At 41.4% G+C, this 20,517-nt stretch overlaps 1 protein-coding gene across 5 annotated transcripts in view; it reads left to right on the top strand.

Annotated features, from left to right (window-relative positions):
* Window positions 1-20,517, top strand: part of MAPK4 (mitogen-activated protein kinase 4) — a 256,820-nt gene that overhangs the window by 52,774 nt on the left and 183,529 nt on the right. For 2 of the 5 annotated variants that reach the window (XM_033934513.1, XM_033934477.1), the window contains exons 2-3: window positions 4,582-4,630; window positions 16,999-17,060. The exons of 2 other annotated variants lie outside the window; for them this stretch is intronic. The gene's annotated coding sequence lies outside the window, so the exon portion shown is untranslated. The remainder of the gene's footprint in view (window positions 1-4,581; window positions 4,631-16,998; window positions 17,061-20,517) is intronic. One more of the 5 variants, XM_033934496.1, reaches the window with a different exon arrangement.

Below are 20,517 nucleotides of genomic sequence, written 5' to 3'. Positions count from 1 at the left end.
AAAGAAGCCCCAAGTCTTGTCCATTAAATAAGGTAAATACAGTGGTACCTTGGTTTGTGAGCATAATTAGTTCCAGAAGCATGTAGTCCAAAGTGCTCGTATGTATATCAAAGCAAAGTTCCCCATAGGCCATAATGGCAACTTTGATAATTAATTCCACTGCCTTAGGTACATTTCTCCGACCCGACCCAACCCGGAGAGGGTGAGAATCAGAAGGCCTTGAGCATGCGCAGATGCTCAAGGCCCCGCAGCAGCCCAGCAGAGGAATCGGCGGCAGGCATTTTCAGCACCGGCGCATGGGTAAGGACAGGGCTGGTCAGTGGAGGAGGAGGCGATCTTGGTCGTGAAGGGAGGGAGCAGTGCCGGTGGCTTCGGGGGAGCATCAAAGCCGGTTCCCAGGGTGGGGCTCGCAAATCGAGTCAACGCTCTTTGCGAGTTACAGTTTGCTCGAGTGTTTTGCTCATCTTGCAAAACACTCGCAAACCGCGTTACTCGCAAACCGAGGTTTGACTGTACTTAATGACCCTTAAAAAAAAAAATTAGAACTAAATTTAAGTTTTAATATTGTAATATAAACTTATTTTTACTCTGTAAACCGATGAGATACTTGCTGATGGTCGGTATATCAAATATAGATTAAACTTGGAAGTTGAGAGAGAGTCCTTCACCTACAGATCTGTCAGTGGTAGGTGCAGTTTCACTATTACATTTTCAATAGTGAGGGACAGGCAAGCCTTGCAGGACTCCGAGGAACCTGCCTGTCCCTAGTGATTGAAAACACAATATTGAAGCAGCAGCCCCCCACTGGCAGCAATGCATCTGGAGGATTCCCCCTCAGCTTAGAGGAAACAGCGCATCTGACTGTATTCCTATTGAAACAACTTCTTGTACTGTATGGCAAATTGTAACCTGTTAACTGTATATTATGTAGGTTAATCTGTAACCCGTTCTGAGCTCTTTTGGGGAGAACGGGATAGAAAAATGAATTAAATAAATAAATTATATTTCTACTCTGTTAGCCATGTGAGATTGAACACAAGCAGGTCAATTTTCAAACAGATTTACAGTATTTGTTCAGTGGCAGCCATTGAACATATGAACCCGCTGTCTGTGGATTTTCAGATATTATACAGATAGGGTTAAAATTTTTGGCTGATATGTGCACATATTTGTGTGTATCGTATATACTCGAATATAAACCAGGATTTTTTGGCCCAAAAATGGGGATCCTGGTTTATATGGCAAATGACGTTCAACGTGGATAAGTGTAAGGTGATGCATGTCTGTAACAAAAATCTTATACACGAATACAGGATGTCCGGTGCGGTACTTGGAGAGAGCCCTCAGGAAAGAGACTTGGGAGTACTGGTCAACAAGTCGATGAAGCCGTCCGCGCAGTGTGTGACGGTGGCGGCGAAAAGGGCAAACAGAATGCTAGGAATGATTAAGAAGGGGATCACGAACAGATCGGGGAAGGTTATCATGCCGCTGTACCAGGCCATGGTACGCCCTCACCTGGAATACTTCGTCCAGCACTGGTCGCCATACATGAAGAAGGACACAGTACTACTCGAAAGGGTCCAGAGAAGAGTGACTAAAATGGTTAAGGGGCTGGAGGAGTTTCCGTACAGCGAAAGATTAGAGAAACTGGGCCTCTTCTCCCTTGAAAAGAGGAGACTGAGAGGGGACATGATCAAAACATTCAAGATAATGAAGGGAATAGACTTAGGAGATAAAGACAGGTTGTTGATCCTCTCCAAGGTAGAGAGAACGAGAGGGCACTCTCTAAAGCTAAAAGGGGATAGATTCCGTACAAATGTAAGGAAGTTCTTCTTCACCCAGAGAGTGGTAGAAAACTGGAACGCTCTTCCTGAGGCTGTTATAGGGGAAAACACTCTCCAGGGATTCAAGACAAAGTTAGACAAGTTCCTGCTGAACTGGAACGTACGCAGCTAAGGCTAATTTCAGTTAGGACACTGGTCTTTGACCTATGAGCCGCCGCGTGAGCGGATTGCTGGGCACGATGGACCACTGGTCTGACACAACAGCGGTAATTCTTATGTTCTTATATTTGGGTCAGCGCCCAGCACCCACCCAATCTCCTCTCAGACTTATTGCAAGCCTGCGCCGGGCTGCCAGGTTCTGCACCCTGTCCCCCCTCCCTGCCCTGTCCATTGTACTGCCTCTGCTGCTGGAATCCCTGGTGGTCCAGGGGTGTAGCTGGCAGGAGCGAGCTTTCCGTGCTCCTGCTCTGCTGCTAACCTGGTTGCTTGCTCACTGCCGCGAGTTCCGGTTTCAGCCACTGAGTGGTACTGAGCAGAAGTGTGCTTTGGCACTGAGCAGCTTCCTGAATGGCTCTCGCAAATTCACGGCAGCTCCTGCTCAGTACCGCTCAGTGACTGAAGCTGGAACTTGCGGCAGCGACTGACCTACTGGGTTAGCAGCGGATCAGGAGTGCGGAAAGCTTACTCCTGCCTGCTACACCTCTGGACCACCAGGAATTCCAGCGGCAGAGGAGGTACTATGGACAGGGTGGGGGGGGGGGAAAGAGTGTAGAGCCTTGGAGGGAGGGAAGGGGGCTGTGTGCAGTGCTTGGTAGGGCATGGGCTGGATGCAGAACCTGACAGAGGAGGGGATGGAAGGGGGCTGGGTGCAGTGCCTGGCAGGGAAGGGGCTGGATGCAGAGCCTGACAGGGGATGGAGGGAAGCGGGCTGGGTGCAGATCTTGGCAGGACAGGGCACTTGAATATTAAGCCGCTCGACTTATATTCGAGTCAACCATTTTTCCTCCTTTTGGGGGAAAATGAGGGGTCTCGACTTGTATTCGGATCGACTTATATTTCAGTATATACAGTATATGCTAGTATTTTAACACATTTAATCACACACCTGAATGTTAGGGTCTAATTCTAAAGAGTAGGTACTATTTATATAGGGAATGGGAAGAGGGAGGGTGGAGTGTTAATATCATCCAGATATTAGTGATTTCAGCTGCTCTCCAGATAATCTGTTGGCCTGATATTCAAAACAATTTAACTGAGCAGGAGCGGCTCATGCCTGGTTAAAATTATGCTTAGCATCCTGACTGCAGATATTCATCAGCATTTAAAGAGCACTGCTGCTAAGTAGTAGATCTAACCACTGTGGCACTGCCCTAAGGGTGGAGTTGGTGAGAAGCCACCAATTATTTGGGCGGTGACCATATTCAGTGTCAGTGCCTGTATAGGTAAGCAGGCAGCTAGTACCACACATAAGAATAGCCATACTGGGTCAGACCAATAGCCATCTAGCCCAATATTCTGCTTCCAACAGTGGTCCATCCAGGTCAAAAATACCTGGCAGAATCTCAGATGGTAGTAGAATTCCGTGCTACCAATCCCAGGGGCAGCAGTGGCTGCCCCATGTCTGTCTCAATAGCAGATTATAGACTTTTCCTACAGGAACGTGTCCAAACCTTTTTAAAACCCAGATATGCTAACTGCTGTAAATGTCTGCTGACGATGAGTTCCAGAACTTAGCTATTCATTGAGTGAAAAAAAATGTCCTCCTATTTGTTTTAAAAGTATTACCATATAACTTCATCGAGTGTCCTCTAGTCTTTTATACATTTTGAAAGAGGGAAAAATCGATTCACTTTTATTGTTCTGCACCACTCAGGATTGTGTAGACCTCAATCATATCTCCCTTCAGCTATCTCTTTTACAAGCTAACCTCTTTGACCTTTCTCATATGAGAGGAGTTCCATTTCTTATATCATTTTGGTTGTCCTTCTGTGAACCTTTTCTAATTTTGCCTTGTTTGGTTTTTTTTTTTTTTAAATACAGTGACCATAATTGCACACAATACTTAAGGTGAGGTCAAAACGTCTTGCATTAGTCATTCTATCCATTCATTTTGTGCTATCTGTAATAGTTGTAACATGTTATTCGGTAAACCCAACAACAATGAATTACAGTAATCAAAAGAAAAATATGAAACCAATGCAAAAATTACTGTTCTAAAATATTTCTCTGAAAGAAGTTCCTTTAACCTTCTCAATATCCTCAATTTTATACAAATCTTTCTTATCAATGTTTTTGCATAACATAAAATTTTATTTTGTATACCGTGATACACTGTGAAGTTCGATGTGGTTGATAAAAATTAACTAAAGACTGTACATAAGCAGTGAGGGTACAAATATACATAGCCTAGGAGCAAGACAAGATCTGCATCAGATACAATCATGATAAATTATTGTGAAAAAATCCCCAACCCCCAAATGAGTAAACAGGCTGCGATAACAGTTAAAGTTGAGGACATAGATTCCTAAGTACAGTTAGTAAGGTGTGTGTGGGGGGGGCATGTGTCTTTGCATGGAGCATTTACAGTTGTCTGGGGGAAGAATATGAGTGACTCTTGGAGAGAGTACAGGGTTTAATACTCTGCTAGAAACTTATTGAACAGGTGTGTTTTTAAGCTTTGCCAAAAATGCATGTATAATGAAGAGGACTCTATGATAGGCAGTAGTTCCTGGCTTAAGTGAGCTGCTTGGTAGGATAGCAATTTTGTGACAAAAGCTCTTTTTGTCCTTCCTTGCAGGGTGGGGAAAGAGAAAATGGAATTGGAACGCAAAAGGCTGGTTGAAAAGGTGAACTCAAATTCTTCCATCACGTAGTTTGGTAGGAGGCCATACAATGCTTTATACATGAAGCAACCTAGTTTGAATAATGAGCGAGCCTCAATGGGGATCCAGTGCAGTGGCTGTAAATAGTCCAAAATATTGGAATTTGATACCATTGGCACTTAAAACAATAACTTCAGTAGATAAGTTTAAGGAAAACTTAAAGACATATCTTTTCTCTGATGAATACCAGGTATAGTGAGTATCACTGTGGGGGTCTTAGAAGACAGAAGAATATCATGAATGTTAATTTTATTTTTTTTAGTCTTGTTTTTGTATTAGAAACATAGAAACATGATGGCAGATAAAGGCCAAATGGCCCATCTAGTCTGCCCATCTGCAGTAACCATGGAAGACTTCAGAGGGTGGTGGTCAACGGCACCCTCTCCGACACATCGGTGGTGACTAGCGGAGTGCCGCAGGGCTCGGTCCTGGGACCATCCCTTTTCAACATATTCATAAGAGACTTGACCCAAGGGCTTCAGGGTAAAGTAACACTGTTCGCCGATGACGCCAAACTGTGTAATATAGTAAGTGAAAACAATCTTAAGGATAGTATGACGCAAGATCTGATCACGTTGGAAAACTGGTCCTCGACATGGCAGCTGGGCTTCAACGCAAAGAAATGTAAGGTCATGCATCTCGGCTGCGGAAACCCATGCAAAACTTACACCTTGAACGGAGAAACACTAGCTAGGACTTCAGAAGAACGGGACTTGGGAGTAATCGTCAGCGCAGACATGAAGGCTACCAAACAAGTGGAGCAGGCCTCATCCAAGGCAAGGCAAATGTTGGGATGTATCAATAGAGGCTTCATCAGCCGCAAACCTGAAGTCATAATGCCGCTCTACAGAACCATGGTGAGACCTCACCTGGAATACTGTGTGCAATTTTGGAGACCACACTACCGAAAAGATGTGCTTCGAGCTGAATCGGTCCAGCGAATGGCCACTAGAATGGTCTCCGGACTAAAGAGTCTCCCATACGAGGAAAGACTGGATAAGCTGCAGCTCTACACTCTTGAGGAGCGTAGAGAAAGGGGAGACATGATTGAGACGTTTAAGTACATCACAGGTCGTGTCGAGGCGGAAAGCGATATATTCTTCCCTAAGGGTCCCTCGGTCACAAGGGGGCACCTGTTCAAACTCAGAGGAGGGAAATTTAATGGTGACACCAGGAAGTATTTCTTTACAGAAAGGGTGGTGGATCAGTGGAACAAACTTCCGGTGCAAGTGGTCAAGGCCACCAGTGTACTCGACTTTAAAAACAAATGGGACATCCACGTGGGATCCTTACGGGGGTCGAGCTAGGGAACTGGGTCATTAGCACTCAGACTTGATGGGGTGGGTCAGAAGAGTGGGCAGACTTGATGGGCTGTGGCCCTTTTCTGCCGTCATCTTTCTATGTTTCTGTGTTTCTATCTCTTTCTCTCTCTGAGAGAACCTACCTGCCTATTCCAGGCCCTCTTGAATTCAACAGACACAGTCTCTGTTTCCTCCACCTCTTCTGGGAGACTGTTCCACACATCTACCACCCTTTCCATAAAAAAGTATTTTCTCAGATTGCTCCGGAGCCTATGCCCTCATTTCAGTTTTCTTTCAAATGAAAGAGACTCGACTCATGCACATCTATATTATGTAGGTATTTAAACGTCTCTATCATATCTCCCCTCCCACCTTTCCTCCAAAGTATATAGATTGAGATCTTTAAGTCTGTCCCCATACGCCTTATCACAAAGACCACACACCATTTTAGTAGCCTTCCTCTGGACCGACTTCATCCTTTTTATATCTTTCTGAAGGTGTGGCCTCCAGAATTGTACAATATTCTAAATGAGGTCTCACCACAGTCTTATCAATACCTCCTTTTTCCTACTGGCCATACCTCTCCCTATGCAACCTAGCATCCTAGCTTTCGCTGTCACCTTTTCAACCTGTTTGGCCACCTTAAGATCAATCACACACAAGTCCCGCTCTTCTGCCGCCTTCCACTCAACCAGTTCCTGACCTAGCCCATCACTTTAGAATCATCCCAAGGGCACTCAGCTTATTTATTAGATGTCTGTGTGGAACACTGTCAAAGGCTTTGCTAAAATCTAAATACACCACATTTAGCGCACATCCTCTATCCAATTCTCTGGTCATCTGGTCAAAGAAAGTGATCAGATTTGTATGACAAGACCTACCTCTAGTGAATCCATGTTGCCTCCAGTCCTGTAATCCACAGGATTCCAGAAACTTGACCATTCTCTGTTTTAAAAGTGTTTCCGTTAATTTGCTTACCACAGAAGTCAGACTTACCGGCCTGTAATTCCCTACTTCTATTTTTGTGGAGACGGACCACATCCGCCCTTCTCCAGTCCTCCGGTACCACTCCCGACTCTAGAGACTCATTGAAAAGGTCAGTCAATGGAGCTACCAGAACTTCCCAAAGTTCCTTCAGCACCATCCAGCCCCATTGCTTTGTCCACCTTTAGTTTAGCTAGCTCCTCACGAACACAACCCTCTGAAAATCGATCAGGGTCTATTACTCCTCCATCCCTATTCACTTTTGTCTTCTGCGTTCCTGCTCCCGGTGCTTCAGCTGTGAACACAGAACAGAAATATTTGTTAAGCAATTTGGCCTTTTCTTTATCAGCTTCTACATATTTCTCCCCTTCACCTTTGAGTCTCACAATGCCACTTTTGCACTTCTTCCTATCACTAATATATCTAAAAAATGTCTTGTCTCCCCGTTTTACCATGTCAGCTATTTTTTCTTCCATTTGCATCTTTGCTTTCCTGACTACACTAGCAGCCTCTCGTAACTTTTCCAGATATTCTTGCCTATCTTCATCTTTCTGCGATCTTTTGTATTTTATGAATGCTAACCTCTTATTCCTTACCTTCTCAACAACTACTTTTGAGAACCAAAGTGCCTTTCTTTTCCTCTTACTTACTTGCCTCACAAAAAGGTTTGTCGCCCTTACAATCAGTCGCTCCTTTCAGTTTTGCCCACCGCATTTGCACTTCTTCCAGATGTTCCCACCCACACAACAATTATTTTGACATAAGTCCCTATCCGAACAAAGTTAGTTTTTTAAAAGTCTAAAACCTTTGCTTTTGAGTGAGCCCTCTCTGTACCCATGATCACCCACTGTAACATCAGAAACACTTTCACCGTTTGTAAGCACTAAGTCCAGTATGACCGCATCCCGCAAGGGTTCCATTACCAACTGCTGGAACAGTTCTTGTAGAGAATCCAGGATCTCCCTACTTCTAGAAGACCCCACAATAGGGATAGATCAACATCCGACATGTTAAAATCACCTATTAGCAAGACTTCCCCTTTTTCAGATATATTCTGAATGTCTACTATTAAATCTGTCTACTTCTTCCGTCTGTGAAGGAGGCCTGTATATCACACCAATGTAAATATATTCACCATTCCCTCTTTCCAAATTGATTCATAGTGCCTCTTCCTTACCCTGCAGATCCTACAATTGTGTGGCTTTAATATGATCTTTAACATATATCCTCCTCCTTTTCTTCCTACCCTGTTTTTTCTGAACAGATTATAGCCCGTTATAACTACATCCCAGTCATAGTTCTCCATGAACCATGTCTTCGTGATCGCCACTATATCCAACCCTTCTTGTTTCATCACAGCTTCTAGATCCAGAATCTTGTTTCCCATACTTCATGCATTAGTATATACTGCTTTCCAGACATTGCCCCCTTTTCCCATCTGTGTAGAGGTAATCAGTGATTTACTTACCTGAGGGCTTATATTCACTCGGGAGCTTTGATCACCCTGCCCCATCACTTCTAGTTTAAAGCCCTCTTCAGTAGATTAGTCAGCATGCCGGCAAAGACACTTCTTACCTTCTTTGATAGATGCACACCATCCCTGCTCAGCAGCCCTTGAAAAATCATCCCATAGTCCAGGAAGCCAAAACGCTTTCGATGACACCATCCACTTAGCCATGCATTCATCTCCGGGATGCGAGCTTCTCTGCCCTGGCCTTTACCCTCAACAAAGAGGATGTACGAGAATACCACCTGTGCACCTGACTGCTTCACCTTCTCTCCCAGAGCCACAAAGTCACTTTTGACACTTTTGCAGGGGTACCTGGCAGTATCGTTAGTGCCAATATAGATGAGCAGCATCAGATAATAGTCATTGGGCTTGATGAATCTCGACAAGCTCTCCGTGTATTTTAAATATGTTTTTAGACTTTAGGCCGCCTTGAAGGTTTTCCCTAGGACAGGATAGAAAATTTTAAATAAACTTGGAAACTTGAAAACTTATAGAAAGGTATGACATGGTTGGTTTTCCTTAGACTGAAGATAAGGCGTACTTCTTTGTTCTGGATTGATCGGAGTCTATTGTGGAGTTTCTGGGGGCATGAAAGGTACATAAGATTGCAGTAGTCTACCTAGCCTCAAAAACGAGAAAATTGGGAGGGATCCAAGATAGCCGAACGCTAGCAGGTCTGAGCACACTCTCCCCAAGCTCGTCTCGTTTTATCTTACTTTTCTCGGTAAAACCTTACTTGTTTAGCCATGCCGAAGAGGAGAGGACGGAGCGCTGGTGGAGCCTCACAGCGCTCTCGAACGGCTGTCTTCGGCAACATTGAGGAGCTTGTCAGGAGAATGCAGCAAACGCCAACAACACTGTCGGGGAGTTCCCTGCAGGAGGCGCGCAGCGGTGGTGAGTCTGCGTCGTTCTCCATGGGGTCGGAGACATCACTGAGCCCCGACGTGAGAGCACCTCCCCCACGCCCTCAGTCCACCAGTTCGCCGCGAGCGGAGGTACTCTCGGAAGTTGGAGTTCACCTCCTCCCGGAGGCTCAGGAGATCAAAGGGGGAACTGTGTTGCCGGTGCCCTTGCTGCTGCAGGGAAGCCCGAATACGGAGACTGAGGAGGAAGCGGAGGGGGAAGCAGGAACCGAACAGGACGTTGGAAGAGACAGTTTGCCAGAGGGTGAGCTAAATAAATCAAAGTTACACTTTCTTCAAATAGAGAAGCCCCAGGAGGTAACATTGGACTCTTTGTGGGATTTAATGGCTAACTTGGCAAAGTCCATAAGTCCACAATTACAACAATTTGATAATAAAATTAACAAACATGAGACTGATATTAAAGACTTGAAAAGTGAAATTGAGGACTCTAAGACCTCAATACAGAATGTACTTCAAGAAATAAAGGTCTCTAAACAAATTACTGAGACACTAATTAAAGATAACACTGATTTAAGAAGGAAAATGGAGGTAATGGAAAATTTTTCCCGGAATAACAATCTTAGATTGATTAATTTTCCTAAGGTGCCTATGATAGCCCCTAGAGAAATGCTTAAGCGTTATATGATTGAAATATTGGAGCTTTCTGAAGAAACATTACCACCATTTACAAAAGTTTATTATCTTCCAAATAAGAAATTGCAACAGCAACAACAACAACAACAGAATATGGAACAGGACTCTATGAATTTATCTAATATTCTGGAAACATCTGATAAAGAATTGGCGGAACCAGCAACTTTACTTATAACATTAGCGCTCGCGCCAGATAAAAACTGGTTGCTGAGACTTTTCTTTAAGAATAAACAAAAATAATTTTTAGGTTGTAAAATACAGATGTTCCCAGATTTGGCCAAGGAGACCCAGCGAAGGAGACGCAAATTTTTGTTAAGGAAACCTGGTGTTATGGCTCTAGGGGCTACATTTTATCTGCGACATCCATGTAAATGTGTAATTAATTATCGTTCACATAAATTTGTCTGCTTTGAGCCATCTCAACTGACAACCTTTCTATCAACTTCATGTTTGGAGAAAGATGGCAAAAAAGAAAACCCTATAAGGTATATAGCCAATAAAAACTATTATCAAATTACTCCTAGAATTGGCTAAATCCTCTTGTGCCTGAGCCAGAAGTCTGTAACCGTACTAAATACAAAAACAGTAATGAAGTTAAGGTCAAAGATATCAGTATGAGCCCACCATGAATCATGGGAACCTTTTGGCTCAGGCTAAGTCTCACAGGTGACTAGCACCAGACATACGTCTAAATAAGAATTGCCTCATACATCATCAAATCTGTGACCATCTTCTATAAACAAAATCATTCATTTCAAGTGAAAAAATACAGGCTTATAGTTCAGGAACAAGGGGAATATAAGGACATAACAAACAAATACCCCATCACAGACTAAACCAACACAATAAATATGGTAAGTTATGAAAACTAAGGAAAATATGTGAATGGTGGTTGAAGATTTACACATGCATAATTTTAAACCTCAAATTTAATAAATACTAAAACATTTAAATTAATAAGTTAATGTATAACATCTAAAAGTTAATCTGAATAAATATGAGGATCCATTAAAAGAATTGTAATGTGCAAATTGTGCTAAATGTGCAAATCTGCCCAGACCCTGAGAAACAAATAACTACAGAACGATAACAAATTGTATGCTCATGAAAAGTGCCAGTGCCAGCACCAGTACAGGAATTCCTGTCTATAATAGCAACAAAATCTTTCTCATTAAAATAAAGTACAATGACTCAAGTACCAATTGAATTTCAAACATACAAATGCAAATATAAAAAATATGTGAATATCACCCATATAACCCAACTATAGTGGCTAATAAAGCATCAGTACTATTACAATTAACTATGACATATAACCAGGGGCTCAGACTATTACCAACCCCACACATTTACACACACAATACCACTCAAACCAAGAACATATCGTCATTCATCGTCATTCATCACCACTCGACAGAGCTCCGTTTCGTGTCTTCATCAGGAGCAGGATGCCAAATAATATAATATAATGGCCCAGTGGAAAACACCGACAACCAAATTTCACAGTTAGTCGGTCCAGAGTTTCAAAAACAAAAATCAAGGAGAATACTCAGAGCTAGCGTGTACAAATCAAACAACGCAACGTTGTTTGATTTGTACACGCTAGCTCTGAGTATTTTCCTTGATTTTTGGTGCCAAATAATATAATATAATGGCCCAGTGGAAAACACCGACAACCAAATTTCACGGTTAGTCGGTCCAGAGTTTCAAAACCAAAAATAAAGGAAAATACTCAGAGCTAGCGTGTACAAATCAAACAATGCAGCATTGTTTGATTTGTACACGCTAGCTCTGAGTATTTTCCTTGATTTTTGGTTTTGAAACTCTGGACCGACTAACTGTGAAATTTGGTTGTCGGTGTTTTCCACTGGGCCATTATATTATATTATTTGGCATCCTGCTCCTGATGAAGACACGAAACGGAGCTCTGTCGAGTGGTGATGAATGACGATGAATGACGATATGTTCTTGGTTTGAGTGGTATTGTGTGTGTGTATATGTGTGGGGTTGGTAATAGTCTGAGCCCCTGGTTATATGTCATAGTTAATTGTTATAGTACTGATGCTTTATTAGCCACTATAGTTGGGTTATATGGGTGATATTCACATATTTTTTATATTTGTATTTGTATGTTTGAAATTCAATTGGTACTTGAGTCATTGTACTTTATTTTAATGAGAAAGATTTTGTTGCTATTATAGACAGGAATTCCTGTACTGGTGCTGGCACTGGCACTTTTCATGAGCATACAATTTGTTATCGTACTGTAGTTATTTGTTTCTCAGGGTCTGGGCAGATTTGCACATTTAGCACAATTTGCACATTACAATTCTTTTAATGGATCCTCATATTTATTCAGATTAACTTTTAGATGTTATACATTAACTTATTAATTTAAATGTTTTAGTATTTATTAAATTTGAGGTTTAAAATTATGCATGTGTAAATCTTCAACCACATTCACATATTTTCCTTAGTTTTCATAACTTACCATATTTATTGTGTTGGTTTAGTCTGTGATGGGATATTTGTTTGTTATGTCCTTATATTCCCCTTGTTCCTGAACTATAAGCCTGTATTTTTTCACTTGAAATGAATGATTTTGTTTATAGAAGATGGTCACAGATTTGATGATGTATGAGGCAATTCTCATTTAGACGTATGTCTGGTGCTAGTCACCTGTGAGACTTAGCCTGAGCCAAAAGGTTCCCATGATTCATGGTGGGCTCATACTGATATCTTTGACCTTAACTTCATTACTGTTTTTGTATTTAGTACGGTTACAGACTTCTGGCTCAGGCACAAGGGGATTTAGCCAATTCTAGGAGTAATTGGAGAAAGATGGAACATGAGTGCTTAGTTTAAGGAAAGGTGTATTTTCAGTCTACTAGTAATATTTACTCAATTTAATTTTTCCTTTTATTACTTGCCCATCATCCATTTTGGATCCTATTTGTGGACTTGAGTAGAGATTAAGCTTATATTTGATGTTTGATTGAAGTATTATGTTTAATTATTAATTCTTTTGCTGAATTTCCTTTCTGTACAAGTTATGCTTGATTATATTGAAAAATTCAATAAATATATATAAAAAAAAATAAATAAAAGATTGCAGTAGTCTAGAATGCTGAGGATTAGGGCTTGGCATAGGATTTGGAAGGGAAGGACGTCAAAATAAGAACAAATGGATGGGAGTTTTCCAGAGTGCTACAAAACCTTTGCAAAGTGTCTATTTGGGTTTCCATGGTCATCTTTTAATCTAGCGTCACTTGTATGATTTTAATAGTGGACTGTAGCAGTAGGTTTTTTTTTAACATGGGCTTTAAAAGACAAGAATGGGTCTTAAGTTCTTGACTGACAGATATCCTAATATCTCCCATTACAATTTGGAATGCACATTCTCAGTCCGACTCGATACGTTCATAATCATGAGTCTTTGACATGTTTAACTTAAGCCTATTTGCAGCTATCCAATTGTTTATAGATGATAAGCATATTTTAAAAAACTCAACTACTGTATCTATGGTCTCCTCAATTGGAAAAAAAAGATTGTATATTGTCAGCATATAGGCAGTACGAAATCCCTAAACCTCTCAAAAGCCTGCACAATGACAGCATATAGAAATTAAACAGCACTGGCAAAAAGGCTGATCCCCGAGGCACTCCAGAGATCATTATCTTCCATCCTGACACATCCTCTGCCTTTTCTGCCCTGTAATACCTCTCTGATAGAAAAGAGTGAAACAAACCAAGCAACTGCCCCTTCAACTTTGATGGCAATAAGTCATGTTGAATTGTATCAAAGGCTGCTGTTATATCCAATGTCGCCATCACAAAATCGATCTCCCTATCAAATCCTGCTCTAATCTTGTCACATACTAAGAGCAACAGAGTTTCTGTAGAAAACTTTTTGGATGAAATCCAAATTGAAAATCATCCAACATTTGAAACACTTCCAAAAAATCTTTTAACTGGGTGAAATTTTTTTTTAGCAAGATATCAGACTAGAAGATACTGGTCTGTAATTAGTAGGATCTGCCTTATCTAATTGGTCATTCTTCAGTATGACCCTCACTAAGGACTACTAAAAGCCAGTTCCATTTGTTTCTCTGTAACGAGCTAAAAATCAGTCCATCTTCTGGCATCAGATGTTGGAACTTAATTTATTTAAATGTTTTGTTTCTAGGTAAACTAGTTGTATTTTTCTGCTTTATGTAATCAAGGCTCTTTATTATTATTATTATTATTTTATTTTAAATCTTTATTCATTTTTAAAACTTATAAGTGTGACAGCAAATAACATTTTAACTTAAATATAACACTTAATATTCTCCAATAATTCTCCCCCCCTCCCTCCCATTCCATAACAATTTTTAACTCACATAAAAGCATACGGTAAATTCCCTTCTTAACATTCCTTATAATTATATAAAAACCAAAATCTACCCTTCCCACCCAACCTTGGACATAAACAATTAAAGGGAAAAAAGTGCTGGTGTTTAACTTTTTGGCTGTGAAAGCCGTTTGGTGAACTTCTAAAGGAGAATACTGTGGCTTTTGGAAGCTTTTTGAGAATCCCTGAAGAAACCAAATGTGTTGGTAAAACAAGTACTGTACTTGGAGGTTTTGGCTCTGCTGTGGACTTGATTGGACTTGACTGTGCTGTTGGAGTTTTTGCCTGCCATTGAAAAAAGAAGAAGTAGCAATTAATTCTGGTGGAATTCCTTCAGCTCTGTCCTCTGGTGCCAGAGCTAAGTATTGTGCTTCCTTGTTCAGCAATGTTGCATTTAGAACTTTATATTTCATATATTTATTCATAAAAGTTTTAAAAAAATATATACTGTGCATAGTAGTGGGGTTTTCCCTTTTAGATCTTTTTACATTTTGCTGTGGGTGTGAGTTTTTTTTGCCTATGATGAGAAAAGAATGCCATCTGTGAATCATCAACGATTGCTGCATATTTAAAAGGTTTTTGAGGCTTTTTCTCCACCTGTTTTTGAATTTCAATGTTGGATCTTAGAGAGGTAACCCACTGCTGGTGAATGACATTTTTTTGAATTGTTTGGGTTTTACTGTCACTAATCTTTTTGATCTTGAGAGATGTTTAAATCCCTACGTAATGTAAATGCGCATGAGTCGAGTCTCTTTCATTTGAAAGGAAACTCTGCAATGAGAGGGCATAGGATGAAGTTAAGAGGAGATAGGCTCAGTAGTAATCTAAGGAAATACTTTTTTACAGAAAGGATGGTAGATGCGTGGAACAGTCTCCCAGAAGAAGTGGTGAAGACAGAGACTGTCTGAATTTAAGACAGCCTGGGAAAGGCATGTGGGATCTCTCAGAGAGAGAATGAGATAATGGTTACTGTGGATGGGCAGACTAGATGGGCCATTTGGCCTTTATCTGCCATCATGTTTCTATGTTTCTTGCTCTGACATCACTTCCTGCACCCGCGCCTAGGTAGTGACATCAGAGGAAGAGCTGACGTTGGCGTGAGCAGCAGATTGCGGTTGCTGTTCTCGCCAAAAGCGTTAAAAAGGTATGAGGGAAGGGGTGTGTGCGTGCAGGAGGAGGGGGCGGGGAAGGAGTGGATAAGGGTGGGGGCAGAGAAGAGGGTGGGGGAGGAGCACAACTACCCTGAGCGCCTCTCACCCTTGCTACTCTACTGTGTATATTCATTGCGTATAGCCTGAAAACCTGTCTAACAAGGGGGTACTCCATGAGCTAGATGATTAGTCAAATAATATGGGAAACCTGTAAAAAAAAAAAAAAAAGGCTTTGTGAGCAAGCAGCAGTATCTTGAAAGGAATCCTAAAGCTGACTGAGAGTCAGTTCTCATTAATCACAAGAGGGATGACATGATCAGGCTTGACAGAGTGATAATAGCAACCTAACAGCAGCGTTCTGAATAGTTTGTAGCTTTATAAAAGAATGAATAGAGTGTAGCTGTCGGAGAACAAAAACAGGATCTTGAAAAAGTAAGGTCAGCATCGGTATAACAGGTTAAGATTTTAAGGACTTGCAGAGGTGGTGCAGGAAAGCCCCTGATAGAAGTGTCTGGGCCTTAGTAACCGACTGGTCAGTGAGCCACATAGCTTGACATTTTGCTAGATTTATTTCAATCTATTATCTTCAAACCACTGAACAGTTTTATACAAGCATGAGTTTAAGGGCATCACATCCATAGCCCTAGGATTTATGAGATATAAATTAAATGTCATATCCAGAATTGAATTGGAATGTCCAGGGAACCCATAAAAATGTTAAAAAGAACCGGGAACCTTGAGAAACCCCACGTAAGAGAATATGAGGAGGAGAAACTTGAGCCATTCATGGGCATTTTTATTTATTGCGCAAAATAGAATAACCCATTTTCATTATTCATGGGCGTTTTTGCTTATTCATGATCATGCACAGTGTGTTCCCATGAGGATGAAGATATTCATAAAGCTGTGCATGAGTATTGTCACACCAAAAGACGGTTTTTACAAAAAATAAACTATAAAATACATTTATAAAATGCATAATATAATAAGGAAGCTGCTCTTTACAAGAAGGGTACATAAAATGATGAATTTATGATGTTAGGTAGCAAAAGGTTTCACAAGAATTTAACTCCTTTTTCCCCCATAGGATCAATGGTTCCATATTTGTGTTTTTCAATATTCATAGAGTTTTGTCCCCATGCCCGTGGGATCTCACTATCCCCATCCCCGTGAGCTCTGTCCCTGTCGCATTTCTGCAATCTCAGCCTTAATCACACAAGCCTCAAACACTTGAGTTTAAAGTGTTTGAGGCTTGTGCATGTGAGGACAGAGCTTGCAGAAATGGGACGTGGATGGGACCGGGACAGAGAGATCCTGCAGGGATGGGGGTAAATTTGTGCTCATGTCATTTTCTGCATAGGAACCTAACCCCAGCAAATAGAGAGAATGCACTGTATTTCTATTTCTAATCTGCGGTCACTTATTCTTTTTTAGGTGAACATCTTATGTGACGGAGTGAGATATTATGGTGGTGTGCAGTTTCTGTGAAAAAAGGGGTTTGTTAACAGTCTAATTTGTTCTGTTTTTCTTGTAGGAGAAGTTTTGATGTTTTAAAACCAGATGAAATATGTGCAGCTTTGATATATATATTTTTAAAATATGAAGGAGTTATTTGAGTTCTGGGAATTGTCAATCCTGCCATACCAGAACAACATGATGGCAGATAAAGGTCAAATGGCCCATCCAATCTGCCCATTCATACAATATAGAGTACACACATCACATCATCACAACTGAGCCGATGGTTCTTCTCTTTCTCTCTCACTGACACTGCATGAGTGTAGTGACTGTTCTAAACAATCAAAGTCTTGCAATATGAGTACATACAGTATTTTGTATTAAAGTTTTTGGGTTGTGGAGTTTCCATTAGTTCTTATGGGGAAATTCACTTTGATATTCGAGAGTTTTGGATTACAAGCATTACATTACATTAGTGATTTCTATTACACCATTACCTTACGGTTCAAGGTGGATTACATACGATTGTCATGATAATACAGAATACATAAAGTGGATTCCATGAGAGTTGTCAGGATATTAGGAGATACATAAGGAGTGGTTTGAACATTTTTGATTTGCTAAGAAGAAGATTGTAACGTAGGTGATGCTTGGGAGGATCTGTTTTTGTTATATAGGTTTTATGTGTTTTTTGAAGAATAGGGTTTTTGTTTCTTTTTTGAAGGTTTTGTAGTCTGCGTTTGAAAATAGCAGATCGGTGAACTCTCTATCCAGTTTTGCTGCTCTGGTGGCCAGTAGGTTGTCATACATTTTTCTTCATTTGACATTTTTGGTTGGTGGGTGTATGAATGGTGTGTGGGTTCTCCTGAGTCTGGTTGAGGTGGATTGAGTTAGTCGGTTGTTCCAGTAGATTGGGCTGTCTCCGTTTATGGCTTTAAATAGTAGGCAGTAGAATTTGAAGTGTACTCTTGCTCGTATAGGGAGCCAATGAGAGTCGTGGTATGCCTCTGTGATGTGGTCGTATTTTTTCAGCGAGTAGATGAGTCTTAAGGCTATGTTTTGTATTGTTTGTAGTTGTTTTATCATATGTTGCAATAGTCTATTATGCCTAGGATGAGATTGTACCAAAAGTTTGAATTGTTTTCTGTCGAAGAATTTTCGAACTTGCCTTAAGTTTCTTATAGTTGTGAATGATGTTTTTATTATTTTGTTGATTTGTGGTTGCATGGTGCAGCCTCTGTCAATCAGTATTCCAAGGAGTTTTAGCTTGGGTTGAATGGGGTATGAGACCGAGTTAATTACTAGGTTTGTTACGGTTGGGGTTTTGCAGTTTTCTAGGAGGATGAAGTTTGTTTTATCAGGGTTAAGTTTTAGTTTGTGTTCTGTCATCCATGTAGCTTTTTTCAGAATGAATTATGCTCACAAACCAAGGTTTTACTGTACTGCTTTGAGACAGAGTTTCTGTTCTGAGGCTCTACAGCAGGGGTGCTCAACCTTTTGGCTTCCCTGGGACGAAAAAATTTTTTCTGCGGCTGCACAAACACTAACACTAGCGGATGAAAAAAAAAAAAAGTTGAGCAGGTCCCAAATTTGCAGTCACTAATATAGAAGATGTGCGTATCTAATAATAAACATTCATTAAAGGGACACTGTGGAGAGGAACCCAAAAAAAGCAGTAATACTTAACCTGACAGAGTGATCCCTCCACGTGCACTGCTGACAGTGGGAGCAGCCACAGGCTTCTGTAGTTTTTGCCAGGTTACACCTGGCTGGGCCTCCACAGGAGCGGATCACCAGACTTGATGGACCCAGGGTCTGATCCGGAGATGGCAGTTCTTATGTTATCCCCACTCTGATGGTTCTCCCATTCATTTCTATTACAGCTACGGTGAGCCTCATCAGAGTGGGGATGCTGAATCAGCTGTCAGTGGTACGTGGAAGATCGTTCACTCAGGGTAAATATTACTGCTTTTTTGGGCCTCCCACTTTGAGCTTAGGCTCCCTCAAAATGAACATCTCCCCTGCTGTAGCTAGTAGGGATCCATAAGCCTCACCACCACCTCCTCCCCCTCCAACTTCCCAAGTTCTGCAGCTGGCAGCAATATTGCCTTCCCTCCTCCCTGCAGTGGCAACTTGAGGATATTGCCATTGGCTGCAAAGCTTGGAGATTTTGGGTTGCCCTACTGGAAGATGTCTTCAGTTGGTAGGGCTTGGGAATCCCAACTAGCTCAAGTATTTATAAATTGCATTCAGGCGGGGAGAAACTTTTTGGTGTCCATCCACTAATTTTGGGCTCTAATCCCTTCCCCAAATCAGCTGTATATGACTATGCCACTGAATACAAAAATAATTATGATGCACATATCCCAAAGCTAACATATTCCAGTTAATAAATTCAAAATAAAACAATTTTTTCTACCTTGTTGTCTGGATGCTTTGTTTTTCCATCATCTTGGTTCCAGTTTCTCTTTCTGCTTTTTGTCTTTCTTCAACTAATTCTCTTTCCAGTGTCTGCTGTCCATTTTATTCTCCTCTTCTCTCGTTCCATTTCCTTCTTATGCTTGTTTCCCTTTCAGCTTTCTTAACTTTTTCTTTTCTTTTTTGCCTCTATCCACTCAAATCTTGCCTTCTTTCTCACCCTTCTTCTTTAAATGTTCAGCTACCTCTCAATTCTCCATCTTCTCTCAGTCCCTAGCTCTCCCATTTCCCATCTCATTCCTTTCACAGCCTTCTATTTCCTGCTGTCTACGCCCTGTTACCACGTTTCTATCACTGTACTCACTGCTCTTTCACTTATCTTGTCATCTTCCTTTTGACCTCATCCATTTGGCTCACCACTTTCAGAATCCCCTTCCTCTCTCCACTGGTCAGGCTATAACTCCTTGTCCCTTTCTTTCCATCCCCAAGCATCTTCTTATCCCAGTTCTCTTCCCTCTTGCCCTCCCATGGGTCCATCTCTTCTCCCCTATCCTCATGGTTCAACATTTTGCTCCTTCTCTTTTCTGTTTTTCTTCTTCCCTCCCCCTTTGATGCTGAACAGTGAAATGGAGGCAAAAAAAGAGATATTGCATCTCTCTGCCTTCCATCCCCAGGCCTAACATTTCTCCCTACCTCCCTTTCATCCCAAGATTCAACTTCTCTCCCTTTCTCTTCCCAGCTGCCCCCCATCCCATCTCTCCTCCCTGCCTGCCTCCCTCCCCCAGGTCCACCATTTCTCCCTTTCTCTTCCTAACAGTTCTCCCTTCAAGTATCTCTTTCCCTCTTCCTCCATACCACCCCAGGTACAACTTCTCTCCCATCAGACCATTGCCCACCATCTCTTTCTCTCTGCCCCCTGTTTCTGGCCCCATAAGCTCTCCCCCATGCCCAATCTGGCACTTCTTTTAATACCATCCCCCTCTGTACTTAAACCCTCCCCAAAAAACAAACACAGTCCAGGCTTCCTTGGCCCAGCATGTTCTCCCCCTTCTCTTCTCACCCATGCATCTCTACCTC

This window comes from Geotrypetes seraphini, chromosome 1 (assembly GCF_902459505.1).
Source record: "Geotrypetes seraphini chromosome 1, aGeoSer1.1, whole genome shotgun sequence".
NCBI classification, from domain to species: domain Eukaryota; kingdom Metazoa; phylum Chordata; class Amphibia; order Gymnophiona; family Dermophiidae; genus Geotrypetes; species Geotrypetes seraphini.
The sequence above is the reverse complement of the archived record's forward strand: the minus strand, read 5'-3'. Positions and strand labels throughout refer to the sequence as shown.